This window comes from Musa acuminata, chromosome BXJ3-9, assembly GCF_036884655.1.
Source record: "Musa acuminata AAA Group cultivar baxijiao chromosome BXJ3-9, Cavendish_Baxijiao_AAA, whole genome shotgun sequence".
Lineage (NCBI taxonomy): Eukaryota > Viridiplantae > Streptophyta > Magnoliopsida > Zingiberales > Musaceae > Musa > Musa acuminata.
Genome location: NC_088357.1, coordinates 12,162,429 through 12,179,809, shown reverse-complemented (window position 1 = coordinate 12,179,809; position 17,381 = coordinate 12,162,429). Strand labels below are relative to the sequence as shown.

Here is a 17,381-nt window from a genome sequence, read left to right as displayed (position 1 = left end):
CAGCTCGATATTGGGCCTAGAGGGTCACACACATATGGTAGGCATTGCGATGAGTAGAGGTTCGGATATGAGATATCCGACGGAGCCCTTGTCTTATTGGATGCAGATCCAATACCCACTAGGGAAAGGACCCATTAGGGTTTTGACACGGGATCTCTATAAATAGGAGGGATTCACAGCCTCATAGGCTAGAGTCTTTGCTTGCCCTTCCTATTCTCCTCTCCCTCTCCACCTCAGAGTAGGCCTGGAGTTTTGAGGAGCGTCGTCGCAACCCTGCTGTGTGGATCACCGCTAGAGAGGAGGACGCTTGACCTCCTTCACCCTCTCCTGAGGATCTGCAAGGAAACAGGGATATACGATCTCCCTAGGTAACACAATCTCTATACGCAGTTTTGTGTTTTGCGGATTTTGCGCACCAATCTTCGCACGACGACGAACATCTTTTTGGGAATCGGGGATTTTTGTTTTCTTGTTCTTCCGCTGCGCATATGATGTCGCCCCCCATGATTTCCCAACAATAGTACCACCAGATTGGGGGGTGGTACTATCTAGTGTTAGTCTGTAGGCGGTGGTACCATCAGTACCTCGGAAACCGAGGATAAGACACTTTTTTGCTCTAATTTTGAAGCCATTGGGACATATAAATATCTCACTCCTTTCTGCATGAAAGAACAACAAAAGTGGCAACAAAGTATGAAAAAATCTTTTAAGTGTTGAGGTGTAAAAGTGTTATAAAAGTACAAAGAGTCCTCCTTTCTCTTTAGCTTTATAATCATTTAAGGTGTGAGGCTTGTAAGAGTTATCTTCTAAGCCCATGAAAAGGGAAAAACGTTGCAAGAAGATGGTTGATCTTAACCTATTGAAGGAAAACCATTAATAGACGTTGATAATCTCGACAGGGAAAGAATCAGAAGTGGACATACGTCACAACGACTGAACCACTATAAATCTAATGTGTTCTTTTCTTACTGCATACTTTTTTTACTTAGCTGCTCACTTCACTTTATATTTACTCTAAGTCATTATTCTTATTACTTATAAATACATGTTTTATCGAAACGGTAAACACTAATTCACCACTCTCTTTGTGCCTAATTGATTGTAACAACTTTGAGCCATGAGGTTCAATAATGTAAATTATATATAACCAAACATCCACATATATATCAGATGGAATCTAAATGATTCTGCCGCATCTGCTTCATATTATCTTGAAAGTCCCAACTCTTTTAACAACCTGTGAATAGGAGAACTACATAAAATATTTAGCACCATAAACATGACCTACTTCAATAAATAACAGTAAATTGTGAAGTAAAAAGAAGTACAAAGGTCGCCACCATCTGTTTACAGGATAAGGATGCAGTTCAGAAGATCAAGTGTTCAATCCCATGTATTGGTTGGCATCTTCTGTTGTCATCAATCTACTCGGGCATGGACAGCGGAGGAACTCCAAGAAATGTTCTACTGTTGTCAATCAAATGTAAAAAAAAAGACAGCATGAAACATGCAAAACTGCAGCCTCTTGACGGTCAAAATCTGTTTGAGACAACACAAGATAAACACCATATCTCTACTCCTAGAGACAGTGCTATTGCAGGACTTCATGAGAGGGACATGGTAAGCTACTATCAGAATCCTCTTATTATCGTTGAGAGATCTTGCATGTTTTTTTTTTTAATCTTTTATAGATCTTACTACATCATTCCTTTACAATTCCTTTTGTAAAGGTTAAGTGGTGAAAAAGAGTTTTGACCCCAGGACCTTACAGTGATCTAACAAAGTCTTCATGACTAAATTAATTATAGATAATGTTTCCAACCCTCAAAATATGACAAATGAGTCTAGTACACCATCATCACTTGAAGTTCTGAGACCCATCAGATGATTTTTAAGATATAAATTGAGTTGGGTAAGCAAATCTCCAATTTTCAGCTGGGAGAAAGGTCAAAAGATAGGATGGAATTCTTATCTTTAGGGTCTCTACAGAATGCATAGTAATCAATCAAGTCTTCAACTGATTCTGAACCAATTGAATGCAGCTTCGAGTTCCTCTAATTAACTCTCCTTTCACTTCCTTCTTTAACCTCTAAATAATTTAGTTCTGTTATCATTTCCCTTTGGTATGCTGTGACTAGTCTGCTATCTGGTCCTACCCCCTTCAGTGGACCAGACATATGTTGCCAATTTACTTCACTACAGAAAATTTATTTTTCTCAAACTTTTTGATGGTCACAAAAAAATCTACACGTATTTTCATTCGTAAAACCGTTTCTCAGATCTAAACAGCAGATGATGTTAATCTTAGGACTGATAAGCATCAGGATATATGTCCTAGAAGTCACAAGTTTAATTTAAATATTATAACAATTTCCTTCTGCTTTCTAGATCTTCACTACTAGCCAACCTTTGACCTAACCCTTTGTTAAAAGTATCTACAGATAGATTAGGATCGAAATACTCTGAAAGGCAGTCCATAAGCGGTCTTGCATTAATCTTCAATCATGTATGAGACATTTTGAGAGGTAGGAGCAGCTGAAAGATCATGAGATATTGCATTTTGAAAGAGAGATCCCTAGAATCAGAGATTTGATACTTGATGGATTTTCTAGTCATACTCCAGTGGTGCTTGCTAATTGATATCTACTCTTATGATGACCATAACAGTTTCAAGTTTCTAAATTATGACAACTCATGGAAAAATCAGGTTCTGATTAATTTGTCAATTCTTTTTTCAGTTCAAGTAATTTGGATCAGAACACATACCTTTGGGCCCTATAATGTCTGCTAGACTTTATAACAAAAATAATGCAACTTGCAAACTTAACAATTTGATAGAATATCAATATCATATTCAATAAGACAATTTCAAGACGATAAATTTTAAACTTAAGAAGCTCCATGAATTGCTGATAGCTATGCTAGAACTTGAGCAAAGGTTTTCAAAATCTAAAAAAGCATTTGTCAGCATACCTAGCATACGAACCTGTAGGCAGAAAGAGACATAAGCCATGGAATTGTTCACAAAAAAATTGATGAACCTGTAGGCAGTAACGAACTTCTGAGGGATTCGTAAAAACAAAATTCTGATAAAGAAAAACAATCTCATTAGTCAGCTGAACCAGGAACCCAACTCCAATATATCTCATCAAATGGTCCATTTTTGTAACAAGTTCGGGTCATTGTACAAAATCTAGTTCTAGTTATCATTCTCACAATTGACATCATCATTAATTATTCTGAGAAACAAGAGGAAATGTGAAGCAAAGTACAAAAGTCTCACTTGGAAGCTTAGCAGAACACCGTAGTATGTCCAGTGCATTTTATGTAATATGGCAATGGATTAGTTTCCCTATTCATATGCCCAGGGATCCATGCTCTGCCATCATAACATCAGTAAGATTGACAAGTAATTCGTTTTCAGTAAGGCATTGGTCACTTTTCTTCTGTCTTATCCTCACTAAATCAATCCATTCCAACCCTATTTCTTTGTTTGTCTCTCCCTCTTCCAATATGCCTCCTTTTACAACACTCTATCCTTAATCTTGTCAAGACTTCAAAATGAACAGAAAGTTGATGGTATATAGATTTCTACACAACGCATCCGTCATTCATTCAAAAACTTAACGAGGAATTCAAAATACACAGGAAAAAAAATGCTTACTTGCAAATAATTTATCGTCTCAGACCCTCATATTACCTCATACATAGAATAAAAAGAAGCCTAACAGCATGTAGACTGCAGTCTCATGGCGTGACATTGCCTCACTCGAGGCCAGGATCCTTAGGAGTCGCCGGCATGCCTGAACTCCTGCAGCTCCTTGAAGTTGAGCCATGGCTTGATCCACACCTTGGCCTCGTATATCTTCTTCTTCCCGGCGTCGATGACCTCGATGGTCAGGTGGTGAAGAGTCCCCACAACCACCTGCTCCCTCGCCTTGACCACACGCGCGAACTCCAACAGGGCATTCTTCGCCACAAAAGACACAAGATTTAAGCACCAAGCACAGAAAGATCAGCGGGATCACCAACTACATGATCTAGGGTTAGCGATTACTCAATACAGTAAGCAAATCGAACGATAACAAAAAAGCAGATAAGCATCAAAGATATATGTAAGACCATATGTCTCAAAAAATAAAACTATAAAGGGAGAAGATATACAACCTTGGAATTCATACAATCACCTTAAAGATGACGCAGAGAATCCAGCGACAGAACGAAAAGGAGTTCGAAGACGATCCAATAACCGCAACAGAGGCGAAAAGGCGAAGAAGAGATCAAACAAGGACATGCTTCTTGTTGTCTTCGTCGACGGCGAAGCGGGCAAGCTGCTCGATCTCGGCGCCGACCGGAGCCCCCTCCGCGCCGCTGATCCCTCCGACGGTCACCGTCGCGTCCGGATCCGACGCCGTCGCCACGGACAGAGAGAAGCAGAGTAGAACGAGGAGGTCGACGAGCAGTGACGGCCGGGAACGAAGAGCTAACTAAGAATCCACCATTTCCACCCTCTCTCTCTCTCACTTTCCCTGTCTCCGGGGGTGATATGGCGAGGGCATCTCATGCTTAGTGACGCGGTTGATATCGGATTCGGGGAGTGGCCTCCGGAGCCGTCGGATCCGGGTGGGGTTGCAGCCGCCGCCGTTCTCTTGCACAATTCTTTCATTCCAAACAAGGTTCGAATAACGGGCACGAATTGAGACATTGAGAATCCAAAATCGACCCGATTTTGACCGAATTGAGACATTGAGTACCAAAACCGACCCGATTTTGACGGTCAAAATCGGGTCCGGGTTCACAATAAAGCATTAAGCACCGCTTTATAGAGTATAGTTGTATTCGAAGGTGGGAAAGTGTTGCCAAATAATTTATGATTTTTTTTATGGTTAAAATCAAATTTTTTAAAGGGTATTAATGCCTTTCAACTATGGTTATCGAAAAAAATATATTTATCTCAAATTAAAATAAATATATATCCATGACTAAAAATAGTTAATATTAACTAATTAAGATAAAACGTATTGTTCGTCAACCACAATGATAATTAGCGAATGAAGATTAACCACAATGGCAGCAATATATCTTGTAATAAATATATATATTCAACTAGAATCCTAAGGGATCAATATAATAAACTCATGACTAAATATAGTAAATGTAACTAATTGAGTTGAAAATAATTTAAATCTAATATTCATATAACCAAAATGAGATTGTAAAGGTTACTAATGTCTTTTAAATAACAGTTAGTGAAATGATAATTAGCTAAAGAAGATTAACCACAATGACTTGTTTATTTTGGTGGGGGATATATATATATATATATATATATATATAATTTTGCCCCTAAATTTATTTCTAGGAAAATCCGGACCCCAAACTTTCTCCCTGTAGTTGCGATTTACGTTCGTGCGTCGCCACCAACAGCGAAATAGGAGCGGGCGAGGAAGACGAGATCGAGAGAAGGAGCTTCGCTCGTCCCACCCAGTTGTCCCGCTCGTCGAAAACGCCTACCTTTGCTCCTCAGGCGATCGATCCCGTCGTCGGGCCCTGCCCCCAGGTTTGCCTCCACTCCTTTCTCCTACCCCGTTCCTATTGCGACGCATTGATATGCTCTTGTTTCTTTTGCTATGGAGCTCGTCTCGATTTCCGTTTAATTGCTCAGGGTTGTATTTGTTCTGCGTGGATTCTCGGTTCTATTTGGATGACGCCTTTTCTTCTATGTTTCTCGTGAGGTTCATCATGGCGGATCCTCTTGGGAAATCTCAATTAGGGTTTGGATTTTGGGGGCGTGGGGCTTTAATTTGATTAATTATGTTGATTTGGATTGTTGATTGCTCGAATTTGGATGGTGAATCACGGGAAGTGCCATTGTGTAACATTTATTTATGTTTTGTAGATAGAGTTTTTGGTCCTTCCGCAGCTACTCAAGTGCTCGGCCTATTGTCAGAGCTGGAATGGAGGGCATAAATGGTATATAAACTTGGTCTTGTTTTTCATTGTTTAGCTATAAGTTGTTGTCAACTTGTTGTCAAAGCTTTGGCTGTTAGAGATGCATTAAAGAGAGTTTGCAATTTTATTATAAGCAGTGATTGAAAAGGCGCAAGGTGCCAAAAGGTGCCATGGTCCAAAAATGTTCGAGGTGCTAGGCGTTCGCCCGAGTGAAGCGAGACTCTAAAATATAAAAATATATAATATAATTAATAAATATAATTATTTAAATAAAAATATATCATCTATCTTAAAATCTAATAATAATTTTAAATAAATAAAAATTAATAGTATTAAAATTAAAATAATATATTATTAATCTAATAAATAAAAATACTGTTACTAGTATACAGTTAGTAGTATACTGCTAATATATTGTTAACAGTGTATTATTAAAGTAAGAAAAGTGTAAGTAAGAGGAAGACCGAGGCTACTGACTGAGAGCAGCGGCAACGGTAGCAGCGAGAAGCGGCAGTGGCAGCGGCAGCGGCAGCGGTAGCGGCGAGCAATGGCAACGGGAGCGGCGACAGTGGCAACGACAGCGGTAGCAACGAGTAGCGGGAGTAGGAGCGGTGATAATGGCAGCGGCAGCGGTAGTAGCGAGCAGAGGTAGCGGGAGCGACGATAGTGGCACCGGGAGCAAGAGCGGCGAGCAACGATAGTGGCAACGACAACAGTAGCAGTAACAATGAGCAGTGGCAGCGGGAGCGGCGACAGTGGCAGCGGTAACAGCGAGTAGCGGGGAGCGAGAGCGGGAGCGGTGAGCGACGACAGTGGCAGCGGCAGCGAGAGCGACAAGTGACGATAGTGACAGCGACAGCGGTAGCAGTGGCAGCGGCAACGGGAGTAGAAGCGGCGAGCGGGGTTAGGGTTGGGGAAGTCGTGAGAGGAAGGCTGATATCGGTGTTTTAGTTGGTTCGATTGGACCAACTAAAGCACCGGAGATTGAACCAGACCTAAAACGTTGGTTCAGTTGCCGAAGCACCCGACCCCTGGGCTCGGGCGAGCGCCCAGGCGACGCGCTTCGGGCCTCTCCTTGCTTAGGAAGATGAACTTGACTTCGATATTTTCTGTTTCTATATCACTTTATTTCAATGCATGGCAACACTGATATATCTAAGCTTGCATGCTGCTTTACTTCACTAAGAGGTATATCTTTTAGAAAGCTTTAATCTGATTTTGGATTCCAATTTTAGGCTGCAGTACACTAGAAACTTGTTATGGACTGCTAACAATCTTGACATGTTTATGTTTTATCAATGAAATCAACCATAAAATTGCTTTTATTTTCATATACAACAGTTCTTAACTCTGAAAATAAAAAGTATGTAATGTCAGCAGTAGGTTGACATAAAGGAAAACTTGCATATACCTCAATAGTATAATAACAAGAAATAATGTGTGAAGAATAGAGTTTCAGTTTCCTCACCTTCTTAACCATTTGCATTTGCAAACATGGGATAATAGTGATGGACTATTCAACTCTACTATGCAACTCTTAACAATTGTGACTTGTCTGTATATATTGTGCAATTGTGACTTCACGCAAGATGCACAAGATGACATCTCTTCAAGAATGAAGATATAAAGATATCTTGATGTATTTTTTTTCGAGATGATGTGGAATTTATAATTGTCTCACTTTGATATTGATTTTTGGATAAAATAAATATTGTAATGTGAAGTTTCAAATATCAATAATTTTATCTTGAATTTATAAAAAAGTTTTGGTATGATTTTGAAATTATTAAAAATTGATAGGTAATTAATAAAATTATTATTGACAGGATAGTGACACTCAAATAATCTATCACTAATTTTTTTTATATTTTAGTGACAGGTCAAGCCATCACTAAATTATTATTATCTTTTCCATTTAATTAGTAAGAGTTAATTATATTGTCACTAAAATTGTTAGTCAATTCTTTTAGTGACAAGTGTTCATAACCAATTGTTGTCCCAGAAATATTAATTTATCAATTTATTTATTTTTAGTGATAGAATTTAATGTTTTGGCTACAAATATAAACTATCACTAAAAACTATAATTTAATGACAAATGTGTCTTTTTTTGTTACTAAAACTTTTAGCCACGAGATCTATGCTGACGGAAGCTAGTGATGGCTCATTTTGCACTAATTCTTTTAGTGACAACTTTTGTTCATGGTTAATAACTATTTTTCTTATAGTGTAGGGGGCATGTGACCTGTATGTGTGCCAATATCTCAAGGAGCAGAGGAAACCAATGGCCTCGATCGCTTCCTCGACATGGCACCACCCCACCCCCCTATTCCAATCGATTTCGATCAGCATTGGCTTGGCTGTGCCGACGACCAATCGGGCAACGCTTCTCAACTTTAATCCATGGACCAAAGAGGTCTAGCTCTAAGTGAGAAGACCCAACCTCCCTTAGGGCAATAGAGCCATCTAAATCGGAAGGGGGTTGCTCCACACCCTTTTGGGGGTCGGCCTTGTGAGAAGAGTCCAGAAAAACAAGGGAGGAAGTCAAAGAAGTCATCGAAACTAGAGGGCAAATCCACTTTATGACCCACACAACTATACTTGAAACACACCAAAGGTAAATTCTCATATGAAACCGTTTGGAAAATTCCTTTCTTTAGGTGACCCAACCAGACACCCTGCTTATGGGGTTTTGAAAGATCGATTTCTATACTAACCTTACATATCGACCCCTTTCAAACGAGAAAGAACATTCATCATTCTTTAGGGGACGACCTAGGAGAGAACCAAGATTAATAACACATTCTTTGTTCCAGTACTCCAAAGGAAGACTGACGAACTACACCTAGATAGGGACAGATGAGATCCTCTTCGTGAGAGGCTGGAAATTAGCTTTCTTGGGCATCAGATACAAAACCTCCCCTCGAATGGTCCATGGTCCCTCGGTGAGGATGCGAACAACCTCTGCTTTAGAAAAAAACTGAAAGCAAAAAAAAACCTTTAGCCAAATTGATCACTTGGGACACCAAAGAACATTTCCATAAGTGAGAAACCACATATTTCAGGAAATCCAAAGTCAAAGTCGGAGGAAACAATTGATCAAACAAGATATTCAAGGTTTTTGCCATTCATGAGGAGTTTTTTCCTCAAATTCGATGAAATCCTTAGAAGCATCATAGATCCGGTTAAACAAAGAAGAATATAGCAGTGAACTTGCATCTGGCCCATATGAAGGACCAACTAACATCAATGCCTAAGAGATGCTCTTTCCAGTGAAAGGGCCATCCAATTGGCTCTTCTTGGAAGGCGGAGGGGCATTGGAAGGATCCCGACGGAGTGGCCCATTTTTCTTGGTACTTGCCAACAGTGATTTCAATAGGCGCTCGCCTAGGTGCTCGGGCGAGGCGAGGCGAGGCCTGAGCGCCTCACTTCATGTCCAAGTGCCTCGCTTCAACGAGGCGCTCGCCTGAGCCCAGGCGCCGGGCGCTTCGGGCGAGCGCCCGGGTTAAACCAGGCGACCGAACCAGTGTTTTACGTCTGGTTCGGTCTCCAGTGCTTTAGTTGGTTCAATCGAACCAACTAAATCACCGATAGGCTCCCTCTCACGATTTCCCCGACTTCCCCAACCCTAACACTCGCGATTTTATCGTCAAGATTTCTTCTCCGTTGTCGTTGCTCTCTGCTGCCATTGTCGCTACTCGCCGCTACTAGAATCGTCGCTCATCGCTATTGTCGTCGCTCGCCGCTCCCGCTCCCACTCCCACTCCCGCTGCTACTCGCAGCTCCCGCTCTCACTCCCGTTATCGCTCGTCGCTCTCGCTACCGTTGTCGTTGCCTTAGCAGCCTCGGTCTTCTCACACTCTTCTTACTATATTGTTAACAGTATATTACCAGTATACTACTAACTGTATACTAATAATAGTATTTTTATTTATTAGATTAATAATATATTATTTTAATTTTAATACTATTATTTTTTATTTATTTAAAATTATTGTTAGGTTTCAGAATAAATGGCAAGTGTACAGAGCAACTCAATAGATTTGATTTAAAATTATATTGTTTTGATTTTTGAGACTTTTTATTAATATGACATTGTGATTTTGTACTCGATTTTCTTAATTTAATAGCATATTTTTTATTTAAATAATTATATTAATTATATTATATATTTTTATATTTTAGCGCCTCGCTTCACTCGGGCGAGCGCCTAGACGAGCGCCTAGTGCCTCAGGCGTTTTTGGACCTTGGCGCCTTTTGGCGCTTAGCGCTTTTTAAATCACTACTTGCCAAAGGAGAAAACCTTAGGGGTCTGGCTTGGCATCACTCCAGGAACCCTAACTGAAGGGATCGACACCACAGAAGAAGATGATGACACCCTAGGGAGGGGACCCTAAAGAAGATGCAGTGCAAGATTCTTTTCCGCCATCAATCTGGTCCTCGTGATTAATCTAGGACTATGTGTTTTTGCTGCTTATCGATCCGATTGATGTGATTCTCCCGATAAGCTCTAACTCTGATGGCTGCCTTCCCTCCGCAAGTGGACAACTTCTAGATCACCCTTGTTCTTTCCCTCAGTGAGCTTTTTTTTTCCTCATAAATTTGGTACTTTTGGTCATATTTTTATATGAAAAAGGTTTTCTTTGTCGAATTGGTGGCACCTGCTATTTCTATTCTTCTGTTTCTCTTTGGAACGATTTGATTTATTTGTAGGCCATTCTTAGATCATCACAAGAGGATGAAGGTAAAAAGTTTGCTATGAGGTTTGTTACCAATACTAGATATTTGCAAAGTTTTTAGCATTGTGGTGAGGCAATGCGGTTATATCTCTGAGACTTATGTGATGGTATATTTAATTTTGAAGTGTTCAATATTGGTTGGCATGTAGGGCGAGCAACAACAAATTACTTTCATAGTGGAGGAATAGAAAGAGAGAAGTGAAAGATAATAACTAAAAATAATAAGCAAATGTATAACTATCCAATTGGCTCAAAGATAACACTCCTAGGATAGAAGTCTTGCACCTTCACATGCCTCACAAGGTGGGAAAGGAAAATAACTTGATTCATGGATCCTTTTTTTATTCATACATTACAATGTTATAGCCCATTTTTATATGCTCAAGTATAAGAATAAAAAGAAAATTACAGAAATTTAAAAAATTACAATCGCATCAAATCAAATATATGATATCTTCTTCTTCATTTCTGATTTGATTTGAGAAAGTCTTCCTCTCTTCATGATATTTTTGATTGATAATCTTTCATCTTTGTAGAGATGAATCTTTAAGATATTCAATCAAGATTTGGAATTTTCAATAATATGATTTCTTTTTTGTTGTGTTTTTTCTTTCTTTTTCTCCTCGTTGAGTAGATATTTTCATGTTATTACATATGTAAAATATCTCTAAACAAATTAATTTTATTTTATTAATAAATTAATTTAATTGCTCATGCATCATATTGTTTTACTGTTTCTTTTTCATTTCTGCTATCGAGCGAGCATGCACGTGGAGATTTTGCAATCGAATGAATTGTTCCTTTAAAGTCAGAGACAATTGAATTTGATTGGCCTAGATGCATGCATAGCAATTCATGTGCAGAGTATAGTTTCATCAAAACTAAAATTTAAATTTCATTCTTCCTCAAATTAGTGACTATATTATGGATATATTAGATGACATTTTGGTCTCTTTGGTGTTTATGTAGCATTTACATGATGCCTTTTGTGGAAGTTGTATGATATACTGCCATGGTTGTTTTGACCAAATACAAAGTTTAATATGCTAATGAGTTAGTTTTAGTTCCAGAGCATGCTTCTGATGATTCTTGGTGTGATGATGGGCTTCTGAATGAAATCTCAGATGCTGACTTAAACAGAGAACAGAAGAGGCGTTATGATCAATTTTATACAGTATCCTTGCAATCTATAAATGATATGAAATCCTTTGTCCAAAACTCTTCATAGTAAAACTTTTAGGGCTTTAAACTTGAGGATGTATCATATGGAACCCTTGACAAAAGTTTATATGGGTTATCGAGATGGTATATCTGCAGGAAAGGAAGCTTCTGCCCAAGAGGGCTTCAACATTGGGTTTAAGCAATCTGCAAGCAGTGGTTACAAATGGGGAATTGTTAGAGGCATCACAAGGTGAAAAGTGATAGTATTTACTGATCTCTTTCTGCAGAAGAATTTTGGTATCTTATTTTTCCTACATTATTTCGTAGTGCATTTGTAAACCTCCCAGATCAATTCAAAGAAAAGTTAGTAATGGAGCTTGAAGACAGATGCACATTTCAAAGTCTTTACAAGCCCGTTCAAGAGATTTCCACGGACGATGCTCTGAGAATGTGTCACTTTCAACTACTACAAGAAAATAAACAATCTCATCAAAGTTCAAAAGCGACAGTATCATCAGCAATCGAAGATTTTGACTGCAATAAGTTAGACTTCTTTTTCAAGGAGCTTATGTTACTTGTACGTGAGTCTTCTGAAATCAAAGCAAGTGTTGATGTTGTAAAAGGAGAGGAAGAAGAATGACCTTGATGTTGAAGTACTTGGAGGGATCGTTCAAAGTCACTTACGTCTGAATTTTCTGGACAGATTGTAATTTTTTGATGGCCTCAGATTGCAATGAAAAGAACTGAACCATTGCTCCATTGCAGCATAATATATTTTGAGATTTTGCTTCAGAAAACTAGGTTCCAAATTTCACAGAGTTTTGACTATTCTTCCACTGGAACTGTGCTGTCATTTTTGGGAACTTTGAAAGCACTCATGGTTTGATAATAATCTCCTTCCACAACGCAATACTTTTTCATTGTGTTTGATGTTGAGCATGGCCTTTCTTTTTCCTCCTAGTTTTGGACACTGTAAATATAAGCATAAGATGCTTCTCCAACAATAACGATAGAATCTAATGAGAGGTTAATCAAATAGCACTATATTGAAAAGAATGAGATACTATTTTCAAACTAATACAAACAACTACACTTTTTTCTTTCCTTTTTTCTGAATAAATTTCTACTTTCAGAATGCATTTAGTTCAGCTTTAAATTAACATCGTATTTCATTAATTAGATTTTTTTTTACACTAAGTTAAAGTCATATGGTTGAGTTTTTCTGATCTTTCTTGTGTATTTAGCAAGTCAATTCAATAGCCATAAATTTTTTATTTGCCAAATAAATCAGCAATTACCAACTTAACTCTCTTTGACCTTTAACTAATTGTAATCTTAGATGTCTAAGCATATTATAACTATGTCATGCTCCACAATATAGTATTTGTATAAATAATAAATTATAAAATATAAGTCTCATTAAATGTATTCATGTGTATAATTCTAGATTAATTATATATTATTTTTATAATTAATTATTATTTTTGAACTTGTCGGAGAATATTAAATCATATTGTCTTAGTATCCGGTAAATATCCCATGACTCTTTTAGCTACATTCCAATGATTCATTCTAGGATTTCTTAAGTATCTACCTAACACTCCAACAATGTATACTATATCTGGACGCGTACAAACATGTGCATACATTAGACCCCCTAAAGCTAATGTATAAGAAATCTTCTACCTTTCTTAAGTTTCTAGATTTTCTTCAATGCACTGATTGAGATTGAACTTGTCTCCCTTTATGATAGGGGTGTCTCCTGGTTTATAATCCTACATGTCAAACCTTTTGAGTACTTTATCGATATAGTTTCTTTGTGATAATCCTATAATACCTCGAGATCTATCTCGGTGTATCTAGATTCCTAACACAAAAGAGGCATCACCAAGATCTTTCATCTAAAAATTTCTAGATAAAAATCTCTTGGTTTCGTGCAATATGTCTATATCATTAGTAGCAAGTAGAATGTCATCCATATAAAATATTAGTAAAATAAATTTGCTCCCACTCAATTTATGATATATGCAATCATCAACAACATTCATCTTAAAACCAAATGAGATAATTACTAGATGAAATTTGTGATACCACTAATAGGATGCTTGTTTTGTTATGACCGAAATCGACACTAAGAGGGGGGGTGGTCTGGGTGAATTAGTGTTTACGATAAAAATTATATCGATTCAAAATTTTCGTTAGATAAAATTATATTGGAAATATATTTAACTTGAAAATGTTCATAAGAATGTAATGAGCAGTTTGCAATAAAGGTAAACTAACAAAATATAAATACAAACTAAGTTTTATAGTGGTTCGGTCGTCGTGACTTGCATCAACTCCTGATTCCTCTTCACTCAAGGCCATCGGCTTCCACTATCGATCTTCTTTCAATGGACGAAGATCAACTACCCTTTTACACCCACTTTTTTCTTTTCACTGGTTTAGGAGATAATTTTTACAACCACTCACCCATCTCTTAAACTTCATATAATACTTAGAGCTTCAGAATAGTTTTTATAATATTATAATAGCATTTTTCTTCTTTTTTTTTGCTCTTAATTGATTTGTTTACTGTGTAAGGATGAGTAGGGTCTTTATAGGCCCCAAATGAATTTAAATTTAGGGAAAAAATGATCTCATCCTAAGTTTTTAGGGTACCAGCAATACCACTACTTGCTAGTTTGAGACTAGACGATACCACTGCCTGACACAGTCTGGGAGATTATATTTGAGTGATATTATCACCTAGACTGGCAGTGTCACAGCTTGGGCCAACTATGGGTCACTGATTGGGCCTTCCACTTGGCCCAAAATAACCTTAATTCAGGTCGAGTCGACCCCTAATTGAGTTGGTCTAATTACATTCTAAACCAACCCAATTAGAACTAAAACTACTTCGATCTAGATAAATTATTATAAGCAAGAATACTAATTGTCCAATATATCATTGGTTCATCCGATACTTCACTTGAACCTTCGTCACATCGTCCTCTCTTGTGATGTATTGCCCAATCGGCATGTTGATATCCGCAACACCCGATCTCCTTAGCGCAATGTCCGATCCTTCTGGCCCGATGCTCGAACTCATGGCACGAAACCTTCTGCTGACATGTTGACCATTCCTCCGATCCGACATCCAATCTTCTGACATGTTCCATTTCAACCTAACTTTTGATTCCACTGCTTTAATTGATTTATCTTCCTTGATTGAAGATAGTCCTACGTCACTTAAACGTTCATTAGATCGTAAACTCATTGATTTCATCATCAAAATCCAAGATTCAACATGTTTTAGCCCATAGATAGATTTTATCAATTTATATACTATTTTCTTTAGGTCTTTTGATACAAAGTATTCTGGTTATACCATATAAATTATTTCATCAATATTTCCATTAAGAAACGTTGTTTTGACATCCATCTAAAAAAGCTCCAAATCAGTTTTGACATCCATCTAAAAAAGCTCCAAATCAAAATATACAGCTAGAGTCATAATTGTTCTAAAAGAGTCATTTGTTAAAACCGCAGAGATCTATTTAAAGTCAATCCCTTCTTTTTTAGTATAGCCCTTTGCCATAAGATGTGCATTATACATCTCCACATTACTATTAGAATCTATTTTGGTTTTAAAAATTTATTTATAACTAATAGGTTTCACTCCTTCTGGGACAAGTTTCCAAACTTTATTGTCTTGTATGGACTTATACTATTGATTCATTGCTTCAATCCACTTATCCGAATTGGAATCCTCCATGGCTTGACAGAAGTTGATTGGATCATCTTCCATCATACCACTACTTTTTTCATGTTCCTAGAGAAATATCATATAATCATTTGAAATTACACTCCTCCTTACCCTAATAGATCATCGCAAAGGTGCTAGCTCTTGTGGCATATGTTCTTATGGATATTAAGTTTGTTCCTCATGAACAATTTTCTTATACTGTTTGAGAGTTGAAATGACTATATCCTTTTGAGGTATTGAATTTGCCACATCAGTGGGAACTATATAAATTGGATTAAACTGAACCAATTTTTCCTTAAAGGTAAAGTCTTTAACCTTATTTCTCCCCCCAAACTTAGTATCCTTTTAGCAATACTCATCTCAAAAATATTTATTAATTTGGAATCATAAAATTTGTACCCCTTATATCGTTCAAAATAACCAATAAAGTAATTGCTCACTATTTGGGATTCCAATTTCTTTTCATTAGGCATGTAAAGCCTTATCTTAGCTAGACAATCAAGTGTCTTGGACTAGGCTTTCTCCCGGTCCAAAGCTCATAAGATGTTTTTGTAGTTACTTTAATTGGTACTCTATAAGAATGTAAGCTATAGTTTTTATTGCTTCTCTCCATAGTGACTCTAGCAAAGTATATTAAGAAATCATATTTCTTACTGTGTCTTTAAGTGTGCAGTTTCATCTTTCAACTATACCATTTATGTTAGGTGACCCTGGCATTTTATACAGAGGGATAATTCCACACTCCTCTAGGTATAGAGCAAATAGTCCTGGACATTGTTCACCTGAGCCATCATTTCTATCATAATATTCCCCTCCACGATTAGATCTAATGCTTTTTATCCTTTTGCCAAGTTGATTTTCAACTTTAGGTTTAAATGATTTGAACACATTCAAAGACTTAGATTTTTCATATATTAGATATAAGTAATCATCTATGAATGATATAAAGTATTGTTGGTCATTCCATGAAGGTGTAGGAGATGGCCCACAAATATATGTATATATCAATTCTAAGACGTTTGTAGCTCTATATGCACCTGATCTCTTAGGTTTGGTTTGTTTACTTTGGATCAAGAATCTCTTCTGACATAAGTTTTTCAACTCTATTTCTAGATATGTGACACAAACGTTTGTGCTATAATACACTCGAATTTTTAATTTTACGTTTAGCACCTCGTAATTCCACGATTTATGATATGACACTATAATATCTAGCAAATATAGATTGTCATAAGCCATAAGTGAACCAGTTACAATCACATTTGAATTTAAAAATAAAGTAAACTGATTGTTTCCAAATGAACAAGAATAACCAGATTTGTTCAAATAAGAAATAAAAATTAAATTCCATCTAAACGACGGTACAATAAAAGTGTCTTTCAAATCTGAATAATATTCAGTACACAATAACAATCTAAATATGCCTATAGCTTTCGCATCTACTGGTTTTTCATCTCCCATATAAATGCATCTCTCAGCATCATTGGGCCTTTGGTAGCTCAAGCAACCCTGTATTGAAACACTGATGTTAGTAGTTGTATCGAAGTCTAACCACAAACTGTTTCTAAGTATTGAAGTTAAATTGACTTCAGAATAAACCTTAATTTGAATTAACAAATTAAGGTTAAGCCAATTTGATTAATATGATTCAAATTCAATTAATAATTATAAAGTTATTTAATATTAGATTGAGTAATTTGATGCATTAAGTTACCAAAGTGACCTCTCATGCGTGGCATTTCTCATGAAAATATTAAATGTAGTGTGTATTTACATCCATG

At 37.1% G+C, this 17,381-nt stretch overlaps 2 long non-coding RNA genes across 3 annotated transcripts; one reads left to right on the top strand and one right to left on the bottom strand.

Moving 5' to 3' along the window:
• Positions 1 to 3,641: 3,641 nt before the first annotated feature.
• LOC135649256 (uncharacterized) lies at positions 3,642 to 4,609 on the bottom strand. Its single transcript, XR_010501207.1, has 2 exons — positions 4,168 to 4,609; positions 3,642 to 3,970 (listed from the first exon to the last, which is right to left on the bottom strand). It is a non-coding gene; the product is annotated as an uncharacterized LOC135649256 (long non-coding RNA).
• Positions 4,610 to 5,356: 747 nt separating this feature from the next.
• On the top strand, positions 5,357 to 12,317 carry LOC135649004 (uncharacterized). 2 transcript variants are annotated; one of them, XR_010501154.1, is made up of 4 exons: positions 5,357 to 5,560; positions 5,900 to 5,973; positions 11,762 to 12,102; positions 12,180 to 12,317. It is a non-coding gene; the product is annotated as an uncharacterized LOC135649004 (long non-coding RNA). The 2 variants fall into 2 exon arrangements; XR_010501155.1 differs by having other exon boundaries at positions 11,756 to 12,102.
• The last annotated feature ends 5,064 nt before the right edge of the window (positions 12,318 to 17,381 follow it).